A 19,134-nucleotide genomic window follows, 5' to 3' on the forward strand; every position below is an offset into this window, starting at 1 on the left:
GGACAGCTTTCTTCTGTTATCAACAACTGATATCACTGTGGCACTGTGAGGTCTTATTGATATGAATACTGGATGGTACTACTGAAATGGGCACTTCATGGGATAATTAATAATGATAGTATATGCCATAAGTATTTTTGCATGTAATATAATTTATGTGATTCAACCAACCGTACACTGTGCAAATTACTTCTGTATTGTTTGTAGAGTAAAATATTGAACGGCAAACCTTGGGAGAGGCAGACTGATATTAGACTGAAGAGGGAATCGGGTATTCTGGGCCCAATATAAGTATTTCAGAAACAATTTTGGCAAGTTTCAAGAAGAATTTATTTTCATTCTGATCTGCTATATCTGGAGGTATGTATAAAGTGGGCCAAAGATGACACACTGCAGGATTATGCATGTGTGCCCAGCTAAGGATTGGATAGGAGCCATAAAGGGAGTGTTTGGGGTTGTGTTGTGTTGATAGTTATTAGAGATGAGCGAACGTACTCGTCCGAGCTTGATATTCGTGCGAATATTAGGGTGTTTGGGATGCTCGTTACTCGTAACGAGTACCACGCGGTGTTCCGGTTACTTTCAAATTCCTCTCTGAGACGTTAGCGCGCTTTTCTGGCCAATTGAAAGACAGGGAAGGCATTACAACTTCCCCCTGTGACGTTCAAGCCCTATACCACCCCCCTGCTGTGAGTGGCTGGGGCGATCAGATGTCACCCGAGTATAAAAGTCGGCCCCTCCCGCGGCTCGCCACACATGCCTTGTGAGTTAGCTGAGGGACAGTGGTATCGTGCTGGAGCTGCTGTAGGGAGAGCGTTAGTAGTTAGTGTAGGCTTCAAGAACCCCAACGGTCCTTCTCAGGGCCACATCTAATAGTGTGCAGTACTGTGTTAGCACTGTATTTTTTATTTTTTTTTCAAAATTGGATCTGCAGAGCATTGCGCCCTGCAATGGGGACAGAAGTGGTGGTTAGGCAGGGAGAGTGTTAGCAGTGAGTGTAGGCTTCAAGAACCCCAATGGTCCTTTCTAGGGCCACATCTATCCGTGTGCAGTACTGTCCAGGCTGCTGTTAGCAGTGTTGCATATTTTTTTTTCTTTCTCAAAACCGGCTGTGCAGACCATTGCACCCGGCATTAATACTACAGGGATAGAATTGTGTAGGCAGGGCCAGAAGACATACATTATTCATTGAATAGACGCAGTGTGGCTTGTCCTTTGAAAAACAAGGGGAAAAATTGTATTTCGCCTGCCTCTGACAGTCCCCAGGGCTCTGGGTACGTGTGTGCTGCGTGCAGAACGTTAAAAAAAATCAGACGCAGCCAGCTACGTTTTACTGGAGGCTTGCGCCAATTTTTTTCCTGCATGGGAAATCCCTGATCTGCTGGAGCCAATAACTTTGCATCACTGCAGTTCTCTGACACATTTGCAGGGCCACAACACAGTTATTAAACTTAGTAGTATTCATTGAATACACGCAGTGTGGCTTGTCCTTTGAAAAACAAGGGAAAAAATTGTATTTCGCCTGCCTCTGACAGTCCCCAGGGCTCTGGGTATGTGTGTGCTGCGTGCAGAACGTTAAAAAAAATCAGACGCAGCCAGCTACGTTTTACTGCAGGCTTGCGCCAATTTTTTTCCTGCATGGGAAATCCCTGATCTGCTGGAGCCAATAACTTTGCATCACTGCAGTTCTCTGACACATTTGCAGGGCCACAACACAGATATTAAACTTAGTAGTATTCATTGAATACACGCAGTGTGGCTTGTCCTTTGAAAAACAAGGGAAAAAATTGTATTTTGGCTGCAGGCTTGCGCCACTTTCTTTCCTGCCTGGGAAATCAAATCACTGGTAATACACCATGCTGAGGGGTAGGGGTAGGCCTATAGGACGTGGACGCGGGCGAGGACGCGGAGGCACAAGTCAGGGTGTGGGCACAGGCCGAGCCAGTGTGGTGGCCAGGGGTAGAGGCTGGGCCAGACCGAATAATCCACCAACTGTTTCCCAAAGCGCCCCCTCGCACCATGCCACCCTGCACAGGTCAAGGTACTCTACGGTGTGGCAGTTTTTCACAGAGACGCCTGACGACCGACGAACAGTGGTGTGCAACCTTTGTCGCGCCAAGATCAGCTGGGGAGCCACCACCACCAGCATGCGCAGGCATATGATGGCCAAGCACCCCACAAGGTGGGACGATGCCCGTTCACCGCCTCCGGTTTGCACCACTGCCTCTCCCCCTGTGCCCCAACCTGCCACTGAGATCCAACCCCCCTCTGAGGACACAGGCACTACCGTCTCCTGGCCTGCACCCACACCCTCACCTCCGCTGTCCTCGGCCCCATCCAGCAATGTCTCTCAGCGTAGCGTCCAGACGTCGCTAGCGCCACAGTTTGAGTGCAAGCGCAAGTACGACGCCACGCACCCGCACGCTCAAGCGTTAAACGTGCACATTGCAAAATTGATCAGCCTAGAGATGCTGCTGTATAGGCTTGTGGAAACGGAGGCTTTCAAAAGCATGATGGCGGCGGCGGCCCCGCACTACTCGGTTCCCAGTCGCCACTACTTTTCCCGATGTGCCGTCCCAGGCCTGCACGACCACGTCTCCCGCAACATTGTACGCGCCCTCACCAACGCGGTTACTGCCAAGGTCCACTTAACAACAGACACGTGGACAAGCACAGGCGGGCAGGGCCACTATATCTCCCTGACGGCACATTGGGTGAATTTAGTGGAGGCTGGGACAGAGTCAGAGCCTGGGACCGCTCACGTCCTACCCATCCCCAGAATTGCGGGCCACAGCTCGGTGGTGGTATCTGCGGCGGTGTATGCTTCCTCCACTAAAGCACCTTCCTCCTCCTCCTCCTCCAACGCAACCTCTGTCTCGCAATCAAGATGTGTCAGCAGCACGTCGCCAGCAGTCGGTGTCACGCGGCGTGGCAGCACAGCGGTGGGCAAGCGTCAGCAGGCCGTGCTGAAACTACTCAGCTTAGGAGAGAAGAGGCACACGGCCCACGAACTGCTGCAGGGTCTGACAGAGCAGACCGACCACTGGCTTGCGCCGCTGAGCCTCCAACCGGGCATGGTCGTGTGTGACAACGGCCATAAGCTGGTGGCGGCTCTGCAGCTCGGCAGCCTCACGCACGTGCCATGCCTGGCCCATGTGTTTAATTTGGTGGTTCAGCGCTTTCTGAAAAGCTACCCCCACTTGTCATACCTGCTCGGAAAGGTGCGCCAGCTCTGCACACATTTCCGCAAATCCCACACGCACGCTGCCACCCTGCGGACACTGCAACATCGGTTTAATCTGCCAGTGCACCGACTGCTGTGCGACGTGCCCACACAGTGGAACTCTACGCTCCACATGTTGGCCAGACTCTATGAGCAGCGTAGAGCTATAGTGGAATACCAACTCCAACTTGCGCGGTGCAGTGTGAGTCAGCCTCCTCAATTATTTACAGAAGAGTGGCCCTGGTTGGCAGCCATCTGCCAGGTCCTTGGAAAATTTGAGGAGTCTACCCAGGTGGTGAGCGGCGATGCTGCAATCATTAGCGTCACCATTCCTCTGCTATGCATCTTGAGAAGTTCCCTGCAAAGCATAAAGGCAGACGCTTTGCGCTCGGAAACAGAGCCGGGGGAAGACAGTATGTCGCTGGATAGTCAGAGCACCCTCCTGTCTATATCTCAGCGCGTTCAGGAGGAGGAGGAGGAGCATGAGGAGGATGAGGAGGAGGGGGAAGAGACAGCTTGGCCCACTGCTGATGGTACCCATGTTGCTTGCCTGTCATCCTTTCAGCGTGTATGGCCTGAGGAGGAGGAAGAGGAGGAGGAGGAGGATCCTGAAAGTGATCTTCCTAGTGAAGACAGCCATGTATTGCGTACAGGTACCCTGGCACACATGGCTGACTTCATGTTAGGATGCCTTTCTCGTGACCCTCGCGTTACACGCATTCTGGCCACTACGGATTACTGGGTGTACACACTGCTCGACCCACGGTATAAGGAGAGCCTTTGCACTCTCATTCCCGAAGAGGAAAGGGGTTCGAGAATGATGCAATACCACAGGGCGCTGGTGGACAAACTGATGGTAAACTTCCCATCCGACAGCGCTAGTGGCAGAAGGCGCAGTTCCGAGGGCCAGGTAGCAGGGGAGGCGCAGAGATCATGCAGCATGTACAGCGCAGGCAGGGGAACATTCTCCAAGGCCTTTGCCAGCTTTATGGCTCCCCAGCAAGACTGTGTCACCGCTCCCCAGTCACGGCTGAGTCGGCGGGAGCACTGTAAAAGGATGGTGAGGGAGTACGTAGCCGATCGCACGACCGTCCTCCGTGACGCCTCTGCCCCCTACAACTACTGGGTGTCGAAGCTGGACACGTGGCCTGAACTCGCGCTGTATGCCCTGGAGGTGCTTGGTTGTCCTGCGGCTAGCGTCTTGTCAGAGAGTGTGTTTAGTGTGGCTGGGGGAATCATCACAGATAAGCATACCCACCTGTCAACCGACAGTGCCGACAGGCTTACACTCATCAAGATGAACAAAGCCTGGATTCCCCCAGACTTCTCTTCTCCACCAGCGGACAGCAGCGATACCTAAGCAATACGTATTATGCACCCGCGGATGGAAGCATCGTTCTCTCTCACCATCCAAAACGGGGACATTTCTGCTCCATCAATCTGTGTATAATATTCCTCCTCCTCCTCCTGCTCCTCCTCCTGAAACCTCACGTAATCACGCCGAACGGGCAATTTTTCTTAGGGCCACAAGGCTCACTCATATAATTTTTCTAAACAATTTTTATATGTTTCAATGCTCTTAAAAGCGTTGAAACTTTAACTTGAACCAATTTTTCGTTAAACTGGGCTGCCTCCAGGCCTAGTTACCACTTAAGCCACATTAACCAAAGCGATTAATAGGTTTCACCTGCCCTCTTGGTTGGGCATGGGCAATTTTTCTGAGGTACATTAGTACTGTTGGTACACCAATTTTTGTGGGCCCTCGCCTACAGTGTAATCCAATTAATTTTTTGCCCACCTGCATTACAGCTGACGTTACATCAGCTGTGTTGGGCACTGCAATGGGATATATTTATGTAACGCCGGTGGGTTCCAGGGAGCCACCCATGCCGTGGGTCCACACGGAGTTGTAACTGCATGTGTCCACTTGTAAAGAACCCCAGTCTGACTGGGGCATGCAGTGTGGGCCGAAGCCCACCTGCATTAAGCACGACATTACTACCTCAGCTGTGTTGGGCAATGCAATGAGATATTTCTATGTACCGCCGGTGGCTTCCTGGCACCCACCCATGCTGTGGGTCCACAGGGAATTATAAATGCATCTGTTTCCACTTGTAAAGAACCCCAGTCTGACTGGGGCATGCAGTGTGGGCCGAAGCCCACCTGCATTAAGCACGACATTACTACCTCAGCTGTGTTGGGCAATGCAATGGGATATTTTTGTGTATCGCCGGTGGGTTCCAGGGAGCCACCCATGCTGTAGGTGCACACGGAGTTTAACCTACATGTGTCCACTTGTAAAGAACCCCAGTCTGACTGGGGCATGCAGTGTGGGCCGAAGCCCACCTGCATTAAGCACGACATTACTACCTCAGCTGTGTTGGGCAATGCAATGGGATATTTCTATGTACCGCCGGTGGCTTCCTGGCACCCACCCATGCTGTGGGTCCACAGGGAATTATAAATGCATCTGTTTCCACTTGTAAAGAACCCCAGTCTGACTGGGGCATGCAGTGTGGGCCGAAGCCCACCTGCATTAAGCACGACATTACTACCTCAGCTGTGTTGGGCAATGCAATGGGATATTTTTGTGTATCGCCGGTGGGTTCCAGGGAGCCACCCATGCTGTCGGTCGACAGGGACTTCACAATAGGGAGTTGTACCTGCCTGTGTCTATGAATTAAAAAGCCCGGTCTGACTGGGGCATGCAGAGACACCTTGACAGAATGAATAGTGTGTGGCACATAGGTTCCCCATTGCTATGCCCACGTGTGCAGCTCCTGATGGCGGTGGCACAGGATTCTATTTCTCATTGCTTCTGTACAGCATTGTGGGCTATCGCCCCGCCCCTTTTAAAGAGGGTCGCTGCCTAGCCGTGCCAACCTCTGCAGTGTGTGCCTGCGGTTCCTCCTCATGGCAGACGCACTTCTAAATAGACATAAGGGTGGTGTGGCATGAGGGCAGCTGAAGGCTGCGCAGGGACACTTTGGTGTGCGCTGTGGGGGGGAGGGGGGTTGGTTGGGCAGCATGTAACCCAGGAGAAGTGGCAGTGGAGTGTCATGCAGGCAGTGATTGTGCTTTGTTGGAGGTAGTGTGGTGCTTAGCAAAGGTATGCCATGCTAATGAGGGCTTTTCAGAAGTAAAAGTTGTTGGGAGGGGGGGGGGCCCCACTCTTGCCGGTATTGTGGCTTAATAGTGGGACCTGTGAACTTGAGATGCAGCCCAACATGTAGCCCCTCGCCTGCCCTATCCGTTGCTGTGTCGTTCCCATCACTTTCTTGAATTGCCCAGATTTTCACACAAGGAAACCTTAGCGAGCATCGGCGAAATACAAAAATGCTCGGGTCGCCCATTGACTTCAATGGGGTTCGTTACTCGAAACGAACCCTCGAGCATCGCGAAAAGTTCGTCCCGAGTAACGAGCACCCGAGCATTTTGGTGCTCGCTCATCTCTAATAGTTATCACAAGCATGCAACAGTTTGTTTTTTCATGCTCACACCTTGTAGCCAGGCATGAAATATAAGTCGTAATTAAAAAACAGTACAAACATTAGAGGAACAAATAAAGTAGACAAAGGAAAAGAATAAGCTTTACACATTTTTGGACTTCAGTGCAATTACAGTTTCCACAAACTTGAATGGAGGGAAGCGCAGCCAGCTTTACATTTAGGCTCTGGCCGAGCAGCATCCAGACACCCTGGGAGGTATTGTGTAAGGTGACTGAGGTGTTTAGTACAGGACAAACAGGTCAGAGGCAGTGAACTTGTAGAAACAACAACTACCGTGTTTCCCTGAAAATAAGACCCTGCCATATTAATTTTTGCCCCAAAAGAGACACTAGGTCTTATTTTTGGGGGATGTCTTATAACAGCGGTAGAGTGACGTGATTTTACTTTCGTTTTCAGAGGCAGTATTCTTGACTCCGACGACGGCCTCAGCACACCCTATCATTGTTGAGGTGCGCTAAATGCAAAAAATAGAACAGACAGAGCTCGAAAATCACGTTTGAGCACTTGTCTGCGAGGCTCCCATTGAAATAAATGGGAGCATTATACCATGATTACCGCGACGTTTAAAATGCTGCGGTAATCATTGTAGAAAGCATCAGTGTGCAGGCACCGTCCCGGTCCCTCCTGCTGATTTGCAGAGTTCCGGCACGCTTGCTTGTAGTTGCCGACAGAAGATCGCTTTCTGGTAACAGGGTTCATAAACCCCACCTCCAGGATGCGATTGCTCTGATTGGTACTCGAGCGCTGTGGCTCAGCCAATCAATGCAGCGCTCAAAGAACCAATCACAGCCATCGCATTGGTTCATAGAGGGCCGTATTGATTGGCTCAGCATTGGAGCTCGAGAACCAATCAAAGCCTTTGCTTCCTTGAGGCGGGATATACAGCGTCTGCTAGGTAATGTATAGCTTTTTTTACGTAGTGTAGCTAGGGCTCATTTTCAGGGTAGGGCTTATATTTCAAGCACCCCCCCCCCCCCCCCCCCCCCACACACACACACAGTATTTTCAAAGTGTATCTGTACACAAGTCTTGGGAGTTTTTCTGTATATTTGCCAGCAGTTTAATCAGAGTGACTTACTTTAGTGTCCCAGATTTTCTTTTGCAGCTTCCACTAACCTCTATCCCCACACAATACTGCTTGTACCTTATCGAAGCCTTGGTGCAATGCGGTGGATCTGCCGGGAGCGTCTCGGCCGGCAAGCCGGCACACATGTGCAGTGCAGCGCATGATGTGCCGGTGCTGGGCTGTGACGCAATTTCCCGCGATACTTCCGCAGTGCTCACTGCAGAAGTATTGTGGAATGGATGGCTTCTATTGACTGCAATGGAAGCCGTCCATTCGATTTTACGCACAGATTGGAAGATGCTGCGATACTCCCCCGCAAGCGGAAAATCGCAGTTGATTTCCACTTGTGGACAGGGGAGAATCATTTACAATTGCATGTCTATGGACGAACATTGCTGCGGAATTTGAGGCGGGCATCTGGCCACGAATTCCCCAGCGATAATCAGTCTGTGGACATTCGACCTGAGAAAACGCCAGTAAATGTACAAAATAGCAAAACCAAATAGCAACATTTAAACCTGTGAACATTCTGAAGGGATGCAACCAGTGTTTCTGGTGGCATGATGCGCCACTTACTAATATACACTGTACGGAATTGGAATTGGTACAAATATTTCTGTGCAAATAGTAAGCTATTGGCATCAGAACATTGCAAACGGTGATTTACGAACTTCAGCTGCTCGCTGAGGAGACATGTTGGCTTGTAGCTTTCGCATATTGGTTGCATGAGATTTACAAACTTCAGTTGGTGGCTGAGGTGAAATCGGGACTCGTCGCTGTGCTATATAAGCTGCATTAGCTTTATGGCGGTGTTGAACCCTCTGTGGTGGCATGTTTGCAGGACAACGATTGTTAGTTTCAACACTGGACAACGGTTGACGATTAGATGAAGGCTAGACTGGTGTTGTCGGCATTAGCACTTGAGATGACATGATATCACATTCAGGAAATGTTAAGATAGTGGTGAAGGGCTGTGCTTCAATGTTGTTGTTGCTCAATATGCACTGCAAACTATGTATTTGTAAATTTGTGAGTCATTTATTGGAGTCTCCACACAGGTGTGCAGCTGTCTTACAACTTGCTACAAACTGGCAGACTGAGTAATGGTGTATCCATAGCAACTGAGGCCATGGGGTTTTGTGGGGGATCTAGCTGCCCCTAATTCTTCATTCAGTGCACAAGGATAAAGGACTTGTGATGACATCATAGTCAAGTGATCAGGCTTTGCTGGTCTAGGACCTGCAATGACGTCACTGTCATGTGATCCAGGGCGGATCTCAGAGACACATGGCTGCTGCATCTCTGCAGGTTTTTAATAATGTGAAGGACCTGTGATGATGTCCCTGTCATGTGATCAGGGGCAAAACTCAGACCATGTGACTGATCATATGACGGTATCATCATCATCATCATAGGTCCTGTGAGCACACGGCTGCTGTCAGGTTCTGTGTTTTATATATGATTTAGGACCTGCCACCATCATGTGATCATGGGGCGGGGCATTATAAGCACTCATACACACATTCACAGACAAGTGATTGTTAGCACTTTAATGTAAAGGTAAAAGCATTGTGATTGGTTGCTATGGGCCACAGTCACAGCACAGCACTCGTTTTACTTCAGCAGTATGAATCTGTCTTCGCTGCTTGTAGCAACCAATCACAGCGCAGCTTTCATTTTTACCTCAGCAGTATAAGGAATAAAAGCTAAGCTGTGATTGGTTACTATGAGCAGCAAAGACAGCTATATACTGCTGAGGTAAAATGAAAGCAGCTCTGTGATTGGTTGCTATGGGCAGCTGAGGTAAAATGAATTAATGTGCACTGTTACTTTTTGCGCATCAACATTTTGTGCAATACAATCTATTTACTCAAGATGTCAATATATTATTGACTGTATGAGCACCACACACATATTTTACATATAAATACAGGGTGGATCACATTAAAGTATCTCGGCATCCCCACTCTTATGAAACTGTTAAAAAGAGAATCTGTCTTTGTTGTCCATAACAACCAATCACAGAACGGCTCTCATTTCTCATACTGCTGAGGTAAAATGAAAACTACACTGTGATTGGTTGCTATTTCTTATACTGCTGAGGTAAAATGAGAGCTGTGCTGTGATTGGTTGCTATGAGCAGCAAAGACAGATTTATACTGCTGAGGTAAAATGAAAGCTGCACTGTGATTAGTTTCTATGGGCAACAGTCGCAGAGCTGCTTTCATTTTACCTCAGCAGTAAAAGAATAGCAACCAATCACAGCGCAGCTTTCATTTCAGCTCAGCAGTATAATATATAGCAACCAATCACAGCGCAGCTTTCATTTTCACTCAGCAGTATAAGAAATGAAAGCTATGAGCAGCAAAGACAGATATATACTGCTAAAGTAAAATGAAAGCAGCTCTGTGATTGGTTGATATGAGCAGCAAAGTTAGATTTTTATTTAGGCATCTTTCATAAGAGTGTTGTGCAGGGCTCCTTTTCTGTGGCCCACCCTGTATATACAGCATATTAGTATCTTAAAGGTGTTTTAGCATTAGAAAAGAAATTTCCAAGCTACAAAGCCTGGCAGAAAATAAAAAATAAGGCATACTGACCTCTCTCCACCGATACACAACTGAATGGCTCCCTCAGCCCCGGTGGTGGCTTTTAGGTGTACGACAGGTGGCTGCAGCGGACAATCAGAGGTCGCAGCATTACCATCCTAAGTCCTGGCATCAGTGCTTATATCCTGAGGGGCCGAGGAGAGGTGAGTATGCCTTATTTTTTCTTATTTTCTGCTGGCCCAGTGGCTTGCAAAATTATTTTTGGAATGATACAACCGGTTTAACCCCTTAACGCTCCATAATGTACAGTTACATCATGGAGGTTTGTGGTTTCTTTGGAGGGGGATTGGGAGCCGATCCTGCTCCATACAAAAGTAAAAGTTGTACTTCAACAAAAACTATATAAATGTGGTATCGTAGTAATCGTACTGACTAGAGATGAGCGAGTATACTCGCTAAGGCACATTACTCGAGTGAGTAGTGCCTTAGCCGAGTATCTCTCCGCTCGTCTCTAAAGATTCAGGGGCCGGCGCCGGTGACAGGTGAGTTGCGACGGGGGGCAGGGGGGAGCGGGGGGGAGAGAGGGAGAGAGATCTCCCCTCCGTTCGTCCCCGCCCCCCACTGACCCCCGAATCTTTAGAGACGAGCGGGGAGATACTCGGCTAAGGCACTACTCGCTCGAGTAATGTGCCTTAGCGAGTATACTCGCTCATCTCTAGTACTGACTCATAAAATAAAATTAGCATGTCATTTTTGCTGCAATGTGTACACTGAAGAAACAAGACATCCCCAAAGATGGCAGAATTGTGGGTTTTTTTCATTTCGCTTCACTTAGGTTTTTTTTTAAGTTTTTCAGTACATTATATGGTACATTCTATAATATCACTGAAGAATACAACTTGTTCCACAAAAAAATAAACTCTCAGACCGCTACATTAATGGATAAATAAGAGTTAGGATTTTTTTACAGTGGGGAGAAAGAAACGAAAAGGAAAATAAAAAGAAAAGGCCACTTTCTTAAGGGGTTAACTTATTAACTTATGTCCATAGCACCTGTAGCTCTGTTTCTCCGATGCAGAGACCTAAGACTGCCAATCATCTGTAAATTCCTGAACAGTATGAACATGAAATAAAAAATGGATGCTTCAAAGTCAACGGTACTTCAGTAAGTGACTGTAAATATTATTTTACAGTTTCCAGTAAATGCTGGTAATGGGTTCACGCCACAATATTGAGCTTTAGGGCTTATTTACACAAGCATATATCGGCCAGCATTTTCACGGTCGGCCGATATACGCTTCCATCTAATCAGTTCCACCCTTCCCTTCCACTCACCGACTCTGTCTCTCTCCTCCCCTCCAAGCGGTTTGCAATGGGAGTGCACGGGATGGGGGCGGAGCTAAGCTCCCACCCTTTGTCCATAGCCAGCAATATGAGTGGGCGGGGCATAGCTGAGCTTAGCTCAGCCCCATCCCACCCTCTCCCATTGCAAACGCCGGACTGGAGGAGAGAGGCAGAGAGCCGGGGAGGGAAGGGGGAAACTTCTTAAAACGGCGTGAAACCCCGACCGATATACGCTCATCTAAATAAGCCCTTAGACATAAAATTAGTTGCTCAACATACAATATTAATTGGTTCTGGGATGTCAATTGTATATTGCAAATATTGTATGTTGAAACCATAAGGCCTCATGTCCACGGGGAAAATCAGGCCCACCGCGGATTCTTCATGCAGAATCCCGCAGCGGGTCCCTCCTTTCCCACGGACATGAGGCCTAAAAAAAAGATTTTCTTACCTATCCAGACGCTGCGGATCTTCCCTCCGTCGCGGCCAGATCTTCTTTCTTTGCCCTGGCGGAAGATCTTCTTTCTTCGCGCCGTGCACTCTTCTTTCTTTTTTTTAACTCCTGCTCTCCCGCGCTGGAAAGCAGGAATTCAGCTGTGGGTGTGCCGCGGATCCAGACGGCTTCCATAGGCTTCAATAGAAGCCTGCAGGAGACCCACACTAAAATGGAGCATGCTGCGGGTGATTTCCCGCACACGAAATCCGCGCCTCAAGGGTAAATGACATCCGCAGGTATTTAACTACCTGCAGGAGTCCAATGCATCCCTATGGGGCGCGGATCACGCGTGCAGGACACCCGCTGCGGATCTGTCCCCGTGGACATGACGTCTAACTCTATGGAAAACTAATAACTGGTTTCGAAGCCCAAAATGTCAACCAAAAATAGTACAAAATGAAGATGGGTGCATTGACTAATATGCTCGCTGCTACAGAGCGCATTAACACATAAACCAGGGTTTTGGGTTTTTTTTTGACTATTCAAACTCAGCGCTACAGCATGTGAGTTTGAAAAAAAAAAAACCGGAAGATAGGTCCTGCCCTATTTTTCTCTCATGTAGTATTAACTACGTGCAGGAAAGAAAGGGCAAGTACTATCTTTTCTCGCTCATGCTAATGATGCACAAGAATCATGATAGTAGAAACGAAACCATTGAAATCAATGGTTTTGTTTCGTCCTGATATAAGGGAACTAAATCCCGCCCGTCTGTTTAACCTCTCAATGCTGCAGCCCTTTTTTTTCCCAATTTTTTTTTCCTCCCTCCTCTTAAAAAAATCGTAACTCCTTTATTTATCAATCGACGTAGCTGTATGAGGGTTTGTTTTTTGTCGAATGAGTTGTATTTTTCAGTGGCACTATTTAATGTACCGAAAATCGCAGAGCCTGTGTGAAGAAGCCCTAAGGCAGGGTTCACACAGGGCGGATTCCCGTCGGAAATCTTGCGGTTTGGCCGCAGCAAAAACCGCGAGATTTCCCCCGGGAGAACCGCCGCGGTTCAAGCCGCGGCGGCTTTGAAGCGGCTCGGCCGCATGCTTTTCCGTTGCGGCCGGCTCCCCCATAAAGAAGAGCACGGCCGTGACATAAATAAACAAAAAAACGAAAGTAAACACACATACTCAATCTTTGGAAACCGTGGCGGCCGCAGCTGCGGTTTCAGCCGGATTTACCGCTGCGGATTAGCCGTCCCGTGTGGACGAGGTTTCTGAGAAACCTCGTCCACATGGCTGGCTAATCCCGAGATTAGCGGCCGTGGGCGGTTTTGCCGCGGGCGGATCTGCTGCGGCAGAACCGCGGCAAATCTGCCCTGTGTGAATGCAGCCTAATAGTCAAATCCACATGTAAAGGTCAGATGCCAGGCACTGGTTGTGATTACAGTGCAATTACTTACAATGATCGATGGTAACTGTTTTTTTAAGTCTTCATCTCTATCTGGACAACACGACAATTCGGACATTTTCCAACCACCATTCGTCTCTGCAGAATTCGGAAGACAGTATTGAAAAACTTTTAAAAAATTCAGAGTGGAGTTAAATGAAAAAAGCCCGACATTCTGCCATCTTTCGGTGCGTCTTGTTTCTACGGCGCTCAAGCTGCAACAAAAATTACACTATGACTTTTTTCTATGGGTCTGTATGATTACTACGATACCAAACTGATTTTTTTTTTTTTGCTGTACTGCTTTTATTTTTTTCAAAGACATTTAATTTTTAAAAAATTATTTTCTGCCGCCATCTTCTGTGCGCAATAACTTTTTTATTTTTGCATTAACATAGTTGTGTGAGGGCTCATTTTTTGCGTAACGTCCTGTAGTGACGATGGTACCATTTTGGAATACATACGACTTTTTGATCGCTTTTCATTGTATTTTTTCCTGGAGACAGGGTGACCAAAAAGCGCATTTCAGGCGTTCTTTTTTTTTCTTCAGATGACGTTCACCGTGCGGGGAAAATAATGCGCTACTTTGATAGATCGGACTTTTATGGACGCAGCAATATCAAATATGTATTTTTATTTTATTATTTAGATTTTTTTGTGTAAATATGCGAAAGGGTTTTTTTTAACTTTTATTACAATTAGTAAAACTTTATTGTTTAACTAATTATAGCACCTACTCTTATTAAAGCTGTCCAAAAGGAAACCTGTGTTGCCTATAGCAACCAATTACAGAGCAGCTTTCATTTTACCTCAGCAGTTTAACAAGTGAAAGCTAAGCTGCGATTGGTTGCTATGGGCAACACAGATTTCCTTTTGTTACCTCATCAGTATAATATATAGCAACCAATCACAGCACAGCTTTTACTTTACCTCAGCAGTATAATATATAGAACCCAATCACAGTGCAGCTTTTATTTATTTATATATGTTTTTTTTTTAATGTAAAAGAATATAGCAGTAGACAAGATTTTACAGGTGAAACATGATAATATACTGTATATTCCGGCGTATAGGGCGACTAGGCGTATAAGACGACCCCCAACTGTCGACTTATACGTCGGGAATACTGTGTGGGAAAAAAATACTCACCTCCCACGGCGTTCTGCGGCGCTGCTGCAGGCTGTCGCTCCCCCCTCCTCCCCGAAAGAGCATTGCTTTCTGGAGGCAGGGATTTCAAGCAAATGCTGTGATTGGCTAACTCAGGCGGCGTCAGCCAATGAAAGCTGGCGCTGCGTTAGCCAATCACAGCCATTCAATAACATCACAGATTTTTTTATTATAAAATATATATAGTTTTTTTTTATTATTACCTCAGCAGTATAATATATAGCTAATACATTCACATAGCATTAATCAGCATCAGTGCTTCCACATAATTATGTTCTGATATCCTCTTTTATTACTTAAAATATCCCGTTTTGTATCGCACACGTTCTGTATTGGGTACCCGGGCTATATATATATATATATATATATATAACTGTTCCTACCAGCCAGTTCCCATCCTGTGCAAGAGAACATGAAGTAAAGGACTACCAAGAGGCGCTTATCCCATCGGGCGGCGAGTTCTGGACCGTTAGGGAATGTATCATCTTTTATATAAGGCGCAAAATCAGTTTGTGTTACAAATCCACAGTTCTGGCCCGATGTGAGTGATGTTTTGCACAAGCGTTCTTCTGCACCAGGGAACGCATATTGGCGTAATTAAGAATTTAAACCTCACTGACTTCCCCTGTAATTTTTGTTGCCAACTTATACTTTTGAGATAAAATAAAAGCTGCACTGTGATTGGTTGCTATGGGCAACAGCATGGTGGTATCCATGCGCAGCTGCACAGACATCCACACTGTGGGCTCCTGTCCATGGGCAATATGTCACTGCGTTACCCGTGGCGATAATCCGGCCGCGGGTAACTCAGTGAACGCTTTCTATAGACTTAACTATAGAAAGAGCAGCCCGACATCCACGAGCGGAGTATCATAGTGATTCTCCGCTCGCGGGATTGAAATCGTGGGATGATGCGATTTGCTGCAATTCTCCGTGGTAAGCCTATCTATCAGATAAGCTCACTGTGGAGATCTGTCATTTCTCCCCCTGCTCCCCGACGGCGGAATATCACTAGCGATATTTTATCACAGCCGTGGACAGGAGGCCTAACTGGTACCTTTATATTGCTATCCTTTTCTTCTGTAAAGAGCGTCACGCTGGTGCACCCTGCTCCCCTAACTCCCCTCTCATTGCAAATAGTGCCAAGGGGCGGAGAGGGGGCAGGAGCTCAGGGGATTTAATCCCCGGCTGCTGAATACTACTCACAGCTGTTCAGAGCAGTTCAGGAGAACTGCAGCCTGCCGCGCTGAACTCCGTCTGCCGGCACCAGGTGAGTATATATATATTTTTTATTTTTACACATTTCTGGATGAATTGCAGGAAAGGGCTTATATATTTAACCCCTTTCCGACAATTCATCCCGCGATCGCCGGCAGCCCATTGCATTCAGTGGAGTCGGCTGTATTGACGGCTCCATTGAATTCAATGGGCTAACATCGTTCTTCTCTGCCACAGCTGTTACAGCTGTGGCAGAGGAGAACTTGCTGTGTCGTTCCCATCATTTTCTTGAATTGCCAAGATTTTCACACATGAAAACCTTAGCGAGCATCGGCGAAATACAAAAATGTTCCGGTCGCCCATTGACTTCAATGGGGTTCGTTATTCGAAACGAACACCCGAACATCGCGGGAAGTTCGTTTCGAATAACGCGAACCCGAACATTTTGGTGTTCGCTCATCTTTATTTAGCATCTTTAATTCTTTTTAGTTGCGGGAAAAAAGCGTTCTCCTGAGCTAGTTCGTAGCCAATAGAGATAAATAAATCTGGAGTGCTAGTTCTGAGTTCGGAAATGCATGCTGAACTGCAGTAGTGTGCAGCATTTGAAACATCACTTGGACACTTCCAGTTGGTGCTATTTCATCAGGTCTCTGCTCTTTATAGCAGCATATAAATTGATGAAATTCTTCTAGGAAATCGGAAGACAAGTCCTTGGCATACACACCAACAAGTCTTGAAATACCAACATGGATATCTTCATCAAACATAGTCATACTCAGTCAAAACACCAAACTTCTGCAGCACCATGGAATTTGCCTCAATACGTTTTTGTAGTGCACTCTTCAGTTGATCGATGATGTGCGTAAAAGGTGCTGACTTTAAACTTTTGCTATCCCTATATCCCTTCTACACAGGGGTGTACCTAAAGGCTCAGGGGTCCAGGTGCAAAGGTTCTGCTCTGCCCCCTCCCTAGGCTTCTACGCCACACTATGCCGCGGGCATGAAGGAAACTCCTGCCACAGCTGTCATAGCTGTGGCAGAAGTCCGCAATATACTCCCTATGTTTTCAATGGGGCTAGCACTGCTGCCGCTGGCCCCACTAAAAACACTGAGTGATATTGCAGATTTCTTCTCCGCGATGCAAAGCTCTACTGAAAAATCGCAAATGGGTATGAAACCATTGAAAATCATTGGTTTCATAATCATCGCTGCCGCAGCGCAGGGGGTGATATTGCTAGTGGGTGTCCACCCTTACGTAGATGCGCTAGGTAAAATGGCCTGTCATGGTGTTATGCCTATTGCACAGCTGCAGCAAGTGAGTGAATGTAAATGTATCAGTTATGTCCTGTCGTGTGGTGTGAGAGAGTTTATAAAAGTGAGTGATTGAGAGCAGGAAAGAGAGAGTTCCAAGCGTCCATCTTCTAAGGCTGCTAGAGAAAACACAGAGAAACATGGGGGCAGCTTCAGCCCTTGTGTGTTGAAGATGGAGGAAAAGGAGAGATTCCCCTATCTGGATGTGAGTTGGATATAAGGAGAGTGAGCCCCAAGAGAGAGAGAGCATCTGTGAGTTCTAGTGTGTGTTTCTTCAAGGCCAGTGTAGAGGTACTATCTTTCTCTTGATTTTCCTACATGGCCGTCTGAAGTCTGGATCACCGCTATGAGACACTGAAGGAGTTAATCCTGGATGGTCGCTGTATTTCGCCGGGGTTCAGATATTACGCCCATTAGGTGAAGGGAATGCCGGGGGGAAAGCCAGGGTGTGGACAAGGGGAAAACCAGGGTGTGATGTGATCTCCAGCAAAGGTTGTTACTGGAGATGTTTTTGTAAAACTTGTTTGGTCCTGTTTTTTTTTGGAATGGATGGCAGGCTTGGTAGTGGGGCTGTCCATTCCACTCCCTCCACTCCAGGTCTTATTATGAGGAGGAAAGCTCCTCAGCTGCAGAGGCTGGGTAATTACCTAGTCCATAAAATTCTGCAAAGCTGCAGACAGAGTTGAGGCCGGGTGCAGCTAGGAATGCTGGAAGATGCTGGTCTCAAGGGACGCTCTATTCCTGACCCAGGGAAAACTGGACTTTGTGTAACTGTGTGGTTTTTCGTGCGGCTGCAGCTGCAGCGAGCCGTACGTATAATCAGGGACGGACTCTGTATAGTAAGGCCGCCTGCAACGGGCGGGTCAGATCCGGCTGCGAGGATCCTCGCCACGGGACCTGACCCGAGCGCCTGCAGAGAGCAGCACGTACTCACCCGCGCCCCTGGCTCCGGCTGTTTGATGTGCCGGCTTGCCAGGCAGCCGGCGCATGCACAGACCGGAGCAGGCGGCCGGGCAGTGACTTTTCTGTGCGGGGCTCTGTGAGCCCCGCAGAGAAATAGGACATGCTGCGGTTTGTTTGCCGCGGCCGCCTGCCTAGGATTGCGTTTGCTAACGCAATCCTATGGCAGCTTCCAAGGGCGAAAATTCCGTGGGAAATCCCACCGCGGAATTTCCGCCCGTCTGCAGGCGGCCTAAGTGCTGGATAAGTAGGATTTTGTTTATGCCTGAAGTTAAGGCTGTGTTTTGTTTATTTTTATGCTTTCTAATAAACACAGGCCAAGCCTGTATGGACTATATTTGCTGTTGTGGTCTCTGACTGCCTCTCACACTGCAACACCGCGCACTACCTGAGCTGACTCTCCCACACCGCGTAGTGGTACACCCTTCATTTGTCATACCCACGCGTCTTCAAGGGTGGGTGGAGGTACTGCAAGTCTTTAATCTCTGTTCACACATGTGCGTCTTTAAGTCTGGAAGAGCTGTGTGGAGGTACTGATCTCTAAAGTCTATTCATTTGCCTGCACTGTAAAGTTTACAATTGAACTGCCTTGTATTGTTTATCCTTTATTCAAGTAAAGTTTATGCTGGGCTCTGACCATTCCTAGAGACCAATGATACTTAAGAACTGTCTCTAGCTGAATTACTTATCCGCCGATGGTCATGCCGGTGTGAGTGTTGGAATGGTGGCATCACGCCTGACAAATGTTTCCCTGTTCTCTCCAATTATTGGGCATCCCTATCCTAGGGGTGTCCAGGGTAGGCTGCGGCGCTACCCTGGCCTTGGCTGTGTGTGTCCTTCTGGGATGGAGCATGATAAGTGCCACCGTGGCAAGTCAGCACTCTACCCTCACAGCTCCTCACGTATGTCAGGAC

General features: G+C 47.8%; 1 protein-coding gene across 1 annotated transcript in view; it reads left to right on the forward strand.

The window, feature by feature from the left end:
* The first annotated feature begins 256 nt into the window (after positions 1-256).
* LOC136572089 (transmembrane protein 26-like) overlaps positions 257-19,134 on the forward strand; it is a 52,015-nt gene continuing 33,137 nt past the window's right edge. The window contains exon 1 of the mRNA XM_066572701.1: positions 257-360. The gene's annotated coding sequence lies outside the window, so the exon portion shown is untranslated. The remainder of the gene's footprint in view (positions 361-19,134) is intronic.

The sequence above is a fragment of the Eleutherodactylus coqui genome, chromosome 6 (genome assembly GCF_035609145.1).
Source record: "Eleutherodactylus coqui strain aEleCoq1 chromosome 6, aEleCoq1.hap1, whole genome shotgun sequence".
Lineage (NCBI taxonomy): Eukaryota > Metazoa > Chordata > Amphibia > Anura > Eleutherodactylidae > Eleutherodactylus > Eleutherodactylus coqui.